We start from the raw sequence: 7,478 nt of genomic DNA on the forward strand, positions 1-7,478 counted from the left end.
TTCTAACAAACTTCAAGCAAATGTCTCTTGTGCCTCAGAAGCTTGAGAAACCCACATCTAATTTGCACCACTTGCAATTAGAAAACCACTGCAGTCTAAGAAAACTCAAAAAAATATTGGAGTGCTCTGTATCCCATTGGAAAAAAAAAGGGTAATACCAAGCACATTTTTCTCCTGAATGGTGGCATGTCAGCAGGTATTGTAGAAACATCTCTTTTGCAAGTGTTATTGTATTACTTTTCCCAAATGCTGCCAGGAATTAATAGTTCACACTATCTTCACTGATGCATTTTATAAATAAGGAGAGCAAAGAAAAAAAAAAAAAGGCAGAAAATGGGCTGTTTAACACACTCTGACCAAACAGACACATTTCTGCTGAGGTTCTGAAATACAACATCAACTATAATAGCTTTTCACTAGGACAGGATTTTCATTTATCAACACAGCTAAAAAGAAATCTTATCATACACAAATAGCATTAAGGCACACGTCAGAGAGTTCACAGCCATGCAGCATGTGCACCAGTACAAGATATACTGTAAGATACAAGATCTCAACTGCCTCCAGCCTTCTTCAAGACAAGTTTTTATTTTTCTGCAGGAAGACAACTGAATGACAGTTTTGTTTCCTTCCTTTTTTCCCCCCTCTGTTTTGTTTTACACTGAGTGAGAGCAAGGATGAGGAAGGAACTATTTGAAAGCCCAGTGACCTAACATGTTTCACTTTGAACAACCCAAAGACAAGGAGCAGGGACACTTCGCTGGGGGCAAGAGATCTCTCTACGTAAGCCAGTTATGCCACGTAGTTTATCCAATGTGGCACCAAAATGCTCAAGGCTGGAATCTGCCTTTGCAGATGTTTCTGCTGCCACAGACCTCTGGATAGACAGAAAACCCCACCAGGCTGTGAGCCCAAGTGCCTTTGTCAGCAAAACGATGGGCATTGAATAGAAGCAAAGGCAGCAAGCACTCTGCACTGAGATGCTGTTAGACCAAAGGGTTTGGAACAAACAACAGAAACAAATAGATGGTGGTACACAGTGATAGGACAAGCAACAATGGGTTCAAACTTGAACATAGAAGATTTCACCTCAACATGAGGAGAAACTTCTTTACAGTGAGGGTGACAGAGCACTGGAACAGGCTCCCCAGGGGAGGTGTGGAGTTTCCTTCTCTGGAGACTTTCAAAACCCACCTGGATGCGTTCCTGTGCAGACTATCCTAGGTGATCCTGCTCTGGCAGGGGGGTTGGACCTGATGATCTCTTGAGGTCCCTTCCAACCTCTGATATACTGTGACACTGTGACACTGTAAGGGAGGGGGGATTGGTGGTGTAAGCATCTGAATATCAGTGTGGCAGTTTGAGGTGCTGTACAGGGCATGGGGGGTAAGTGAGGAAGGGAGCAGGGTGAGCAGCACTATGTGCAGGCCTCTCTCAGTCATTTGCTGTAGAGATTAAATTAGAGTAGAAGGAGGATTTGGGACTACAAAGTAACAGAGGCATCAGAAATTTAAATTTCTCCCCAGCTATTATTTATAATAATATGGGAAAATATGAAGAATATCACAGAAGGCACTGGGTTGGAATGGACCTCTAGAGGTCAGCTGCTCCAACCCCTCTGCCGTAAGCAGGGCCATCCCCAACCAGATGGGTTGCTCAGAGATCCATCAAGCCTGACCCTGAATGTCTGCAGAGATGGGGCCTCCACCACCTCCCTGGGCAACCTGTTGCAGTGTTCCACCACACTTGTAGTAAAGAACTTCCTAATGTCCAAATGATTTCAAACTAGGAATAAGAAACAAACAACAGAATCAAGCAACTAGCTATACTTCCCATGGCAGGGCTCTGCAACCTGTTGTAACACATCATGAAGCACTGTTTGTGTTTCTTCGATGTCTAGCATCTCTTATTTGATCCTATTCAGGTAATTCTTGATTACATGACAACAAGGCAGTTATCAAGGCTCTCATGTTTAAATCACAGCAGCTTTTTTCCCCTCTTCACACAATAGGTATGCTCTGTTTTGCCAAAGCAAAATGAACAAACAAGCCACTGCGGTGACATCTAAGAATAAAAACTAACAGTAAATCACCCTTGCTTGGAAAGCAGTTCTACAGTCAACCAAAGCAAACTGCAGACCTCAGCTTGTTGGCTGGTAATCCTGCTGGAAAGGAACCCTGAGAGTCATGTTAGCATTCCCTAACTTGTTTTGACAGTGGCTTTGCTGAAGAATCACTGAAACAGGCAAATGAGAAATGTTCTACATTCAAACCAAAAATAAAATGATTAGTTTAAACCTCCAAAAGAAGGCAGCTGGTGCTATCCCCTCCCCCCTTGAGACCATCAGGCAAAGCAAAGGCACTCCCAGAAATGTTCCATTTTTGACTCTTCACAAGCTGGTCTCTGACCCTGGACACCCCTATGGCTGATGAAAGCACCTTTTAGAACAGCAATGCCACACCCCTGGCTTCTTTTATTCACTACGAAATGAAATAATTCAGCTTCTAATATACTGTGAGGTGAGGAGCCTTTCCTTGCCTGTCAGTCAGCCCTAATATGCATTACAAAAGGGTTTAGTCAGCAATACAGATTTTCATTTTAAAAGGCAAGTTTGAACTCCAGTTGCAGCAGATGGATGAGTTACCCTCTTGAGACTACAGACTCAACTACGGACAGTCAGAGTGAGGTCAGCGAGACAACCATGTCTCAGCACTCGGCTGCCACTGTTAGGCAACTCCTCTGCCCTGCTCACCTCTGCTGCTCCATAAACTCTGCCCTTACATCAAGCCATGCCTCCATCCTGCTGAGCCAGACTGTGCCTCTGTTCAGATTACTTTCTCTCTCCTCCCTGGGCTTCCTCTGTGTTTTTCTCCTGAAAGCCAAAGTGAATAACAAAGCCAGGGCTGCTCTCCAGCCTTCTGCTAGGTTTTACTGCTCCCTCCATGACCCAGCCTGTGCTCTTCCCAGCAAAGCCACACTGCCAGGGATCTTCCCAGATGAATTCTCCACACAGCTTGAAGGATTTCCCCTGAGTGGAGGTGGCTGCAGACAGGAACATACAATTGGATCTTCACTGATTTCCTCTGAAGTCCTCCTAGGGACTTTCGGGTTTAAACAAATAACAGCCACAGCCAGGGCCAGCATAAAAAGCTTTAAGCAAGCTCTAAGAAATAATAAGAAAAGGTTAATTCTGTAATTTCCAGCCCTGAGGCAATACTCTCTCCCATGTTCTTCCAGTCTTTTTATACTTGGTGAGGGAAATGGGTGGAAGGTGTGGAAATCCTATTGCAAAACCACCTGCCTGCTCCTTTCCTTTCCCCAGAGAGCGACACAAGGAACATTCTATTATTTAGTTAATTGCAAAGAAACAATTACAAAGGAACTTGGCAAATTCTCTCTAATCACAGCAAGACCCAGTGCAGTTCAGTAAGTGCAGCAAATTAGCAAATAAGTGAATATAAAAAGGAAAGAATAACACAGCTCAGATTGCACTTTGTTCATTTGTTTTGTCACTCATAGTTTCTGTTTAATTATTTAAGGTATTTCTGCATAACATTCTAGTACATTTTGTCTAATAATGAAGGTTTACTAGCAGAGAAATGCAATACACAGCTATTAAATATCTGCTGAGAGGAGGAAGAAAACTGCCAATTCTGTGTGTAAATAACAGAGAGCCTGTTCAGGAAAATTTTTTTTCCAGGTTAGATAAAGAAAAGGTTCTGCCACATACAAGCAAGGATTATTGCTAGCTAATGACAATGTTTATGCAGAATGTTGTAACTCCTGCTACAGGCCTCCAAGGCCAATCCCCTGTTTATTATTAAAGTTGTTTTAATTTTCCATATAACTAGAGGCCATTTAAACCTAGACTTTTAAAAACAGCAGCACTGTAATCAAATGACAGATTTTACAGTACTTCATTTCTAAGCTTGTGTTACAGAAAAAGCTTCCAAGCTCCATTACATTATTGAAGCAGAACTCTGTGCAGGACTGACAGACTGAGGAGGAGGGAGTGAGGTCCAGGTATGGTGGTGTCTGTCTGGTACTGAGGGAGGTAAGACAGCCCTTTACAACGGGCATGATGTCCCTTCTGGTTCCTCCCAGACCATTTTGAGCATCAAGATTATGACACATCTGTTTGCACTGCCAAGAGCAGAAACCCTAAAGGGGCTTGTGTAACACCCAGTGAAAAGTGTCTTTGAAGTGTGATGGCAAAACCTTACCACATAGAAGGGAGCTGCTACCATCTGAGCACGCCTTGGGAAGGGAAGTTGTGTTTATACAAAACTCCACGGTGGGAACCACACCAATGCTTTCCTGGAGACCAGTACAAGCAACATCCTCTCAGATTTGAAAAAGGTAATTAGGAGAGGCAGACAGTGGAGCAGGGTGCAGCTTAATCAGGAGACTACAGCAGAGTGCAATTAGTAACAACATAGCAACGCTTACCACTCAAGGCTGTTCCTTTGAGCACAGCAAGGACAGAATGAGCATTAAAAGCCACATATAAGCAAGAGCCAAAGTGCCTTACACACATGAAAATAGGGCAAACATTCAGACTGATGTCAGTGACGTGTCCACCAGGCAAAGAACCACATCAGTAAACATTAGAAAGAAATATCAGAGCAACTGATGCAGTACCAGACCATCAACCATGCCTGAAAATCCTCCCTTCCTAACTGGGAACCTAAGATGGATATTTTGCTCTTTGCAGGTCTTAATAACACTCATCAAATGAATGAAACTTTTTTTTTCCTTCTAAGTGCACATGTGGAAAGCAATTAGCTGACAAACCTACCCCAGACAGATGCTGTGAAGCTGGCAAGAGTCAAAGGCATTCTGACTTCAGATGAAGCTAAAGTATGGTTTAACACAACCAGTGTGAACACTTCATAGCTTTCAAATGAATTCAAGCCTAGAGTGCTCCAAGAAATCATCACAAAACTTTTCCATTCATGCTGCTTGACTTGTGATGCTTAAAATTTAAAATAGAAGTTTCTGCTACCAAACCCAGAGAATATGGCAGTAGAGCAGAGTGGAAAGAATAAACCCATGAAATTTAGGTAATATATTCAAACAGATTGTTTCATCGTGTATTCTTACAGCTGGTTTAGTCCTACAACAAGGCCTCTGCTTGCTAGGAAAATGACTGCAGGATTCTCCTATCTTCTCAGCAGTTAGCGGGGTCTTCTATCTTCATAAAGCAGCATAAGACTTGTTTTATCTGGGAGTACCTCAAGGCTTTGTCAGTGGACTCTGGAAGGAAAACCAGACATCCTAATTCCTTCCACCAGAGCTTCACATCCAGCAAGAACAAACAAGGTGAGAGGACACACTGCAAGAAAGGGCAGCAGTCTTCAGAACCCTGTAGACTCCTATTCTCCCTGCAGCTGGCAGCAGACCATTTTCACCATCATGTCTACAGCACTACTAAGCCCTAGCACAGGGAGAGCACTTTGGCCCCAGTGAGTTTGAACACTGGCTGTCCATTCTGCACCCCTCCTACAAGAGGCTTCTGAGAAGTGTGTGCTAATAATGAAAGGTCAGCACAACCTTCTGAATGGTCAGCACCACCTTTTCTTTTGAATCTTTTGTCTGAATTTCACTGGCTTGGGAACTGGTCAGTGTGACTGTGCATCAACAAGCATGCAGCAAAACCATAGATGAAAAAAACATAAATGAAACATTTTATACTCTGCACAACACCAGCTGTGTTTGAGGCCGTGGCATGGCTTTTAGTTATAGAATTACTCAACAGGGTTTCCTTTCTGAATAAAGCAGCAGAAGACAAGACTGAAAACAAAAGCCCATCACTTCCTTCAATTCCACCCAGCTTCAGTCATGAACATGGTTCATTCGTGATGGGACAACATTGGCTGTGCACTGAAGAAATTTCACACCCTGCATCTTAAGGAGTTATTGTGTTATTCTCAGCTCAGGAAAACAGGCAGAGGCAAAAGGTCAAGCTTGGTGCAAAGTGAAAACAAGAGGAACGTGCAGCAGAGTCCAGAGGAGCAATGCCAACACAGCAACTACAGCAGAAACACACTAAACAATGGAGTTACAAACTTTATTTGAAAGTTCAACCATTAGGAGAAAAGGCATTGCAATTGTTTTAACTTAAAAGATCACAAAATAAATCACATAAAAACTTGCACAGTTCTATGTATTAAAAAGATGATAAAAAAATAGCAGTGCTCTCACAGGCCAAGACTGATCCTCTTCCATTTCAGCTACATGAAAAGTTGCCTGTGCAGGGATTATTTTTATAGCTATGCAGAAAAAAAAAGTCTTTAGGTCTTGATGCCCCAGTAAAGATTTAATAGGCACTTAAGGGCAAAAAGAGATCAAGAGAGACAATGTGCCAGGAAAGCCAGATGTCTGTGTTCACACACCATCTCTAACCAAACACCACTGCAAACTGCAGAGGGTTTAAAGTAGGCAGCATGATCCCCCATCAGCAGAACAAAAAGTGTGCTGTTAAATGATGTAGGTTACAGTGGAGTTTAAGACCTTGACACCCCCACAAGGTTACCAAAGCTTTCTACAGAAAATGCATTTTGTCAGAAACTGCTGCTTTAAAGATCTCTAGAGAAGGAGACTCCACAACCTCTCTGGACAGCCTGTTCCAGTACTCTGATACCCTTAAAGTGAAGATTTTTTTTTTTCCCCCCTTTATTTAGGTGGAACCTCCTGTATCCCATTGTCCCTTGTCCTGCCACTGGACATCACTGAGAAGATCCTCCTGACACTTGCCCTTTAGATACTTAAAAGCATTAAATATATTCCCCCTTCAGTCTCCTCTTCTCCAGGCTAAACAGATCCAGCTCTCTTAGCCTTCCCTCATAAGGTAGATGTTGCCCTTCCTCCCAGATTTACAGGTGCTGGTATTCAAAGAGACAACTACAGAATGAAACCTAGTGCCACTTCCTACTCGTTTCATCCCAATATATAACAAAACAACATGAAAAGCTATTTCACACTGGGGAGGTCTCTCTTTCTGCTGTACCAGATCAAACTTCTGTTGTGCAGTGGGCATACAGTTATCTTCCTAACCAGGATATGAATTTGAAGCCTGGCTTAAGTTTATATATAAACTGTTTGACAGCTAGGAGATAGCAGACAAATTGAGGAAGCTATAGCCACATTTTCATTCACCCCCGAAAATGTTTGCTCCTTTTCATCCTGGTTTCTGCCTGTGGTTTGAATCATACCAAGATACCATCTCCCCTTTATCCCAGAACTTGTCTACTGATAGGACTACTGCCAGTCATATGCTCAGTTAAAACCCAAGCCTCTATCTATTTTCCAATACTTTGTATTGGTTATTACAGCAAAGTAAAAGAATGTCATCTGCCTTGTCTTTGCTGTCCAAGTATTCCCTATAGGATAACAGCTAGGCAGATATCTGATACCAGTCTTGGTCCTGACACACTACACATTCTCCATCTAACGTGTCAGAGTCCTGGGTTCCAGTT

This window comes from Indicator indicator, chromosome 22 (genome assembly GCF_027791375.1).
Source record: "Indicator indicator isolate 239-I01 chromosome 22, UM_Iind_1.1, whole genome shotgun sequence".
NCBI classification, from domain to species: domain Eukaryota; kingdom Metazoa; phylum Chordata; class Aves; order Piciformes; family Indicatoridae; genus Indicator; species Indicator indicator.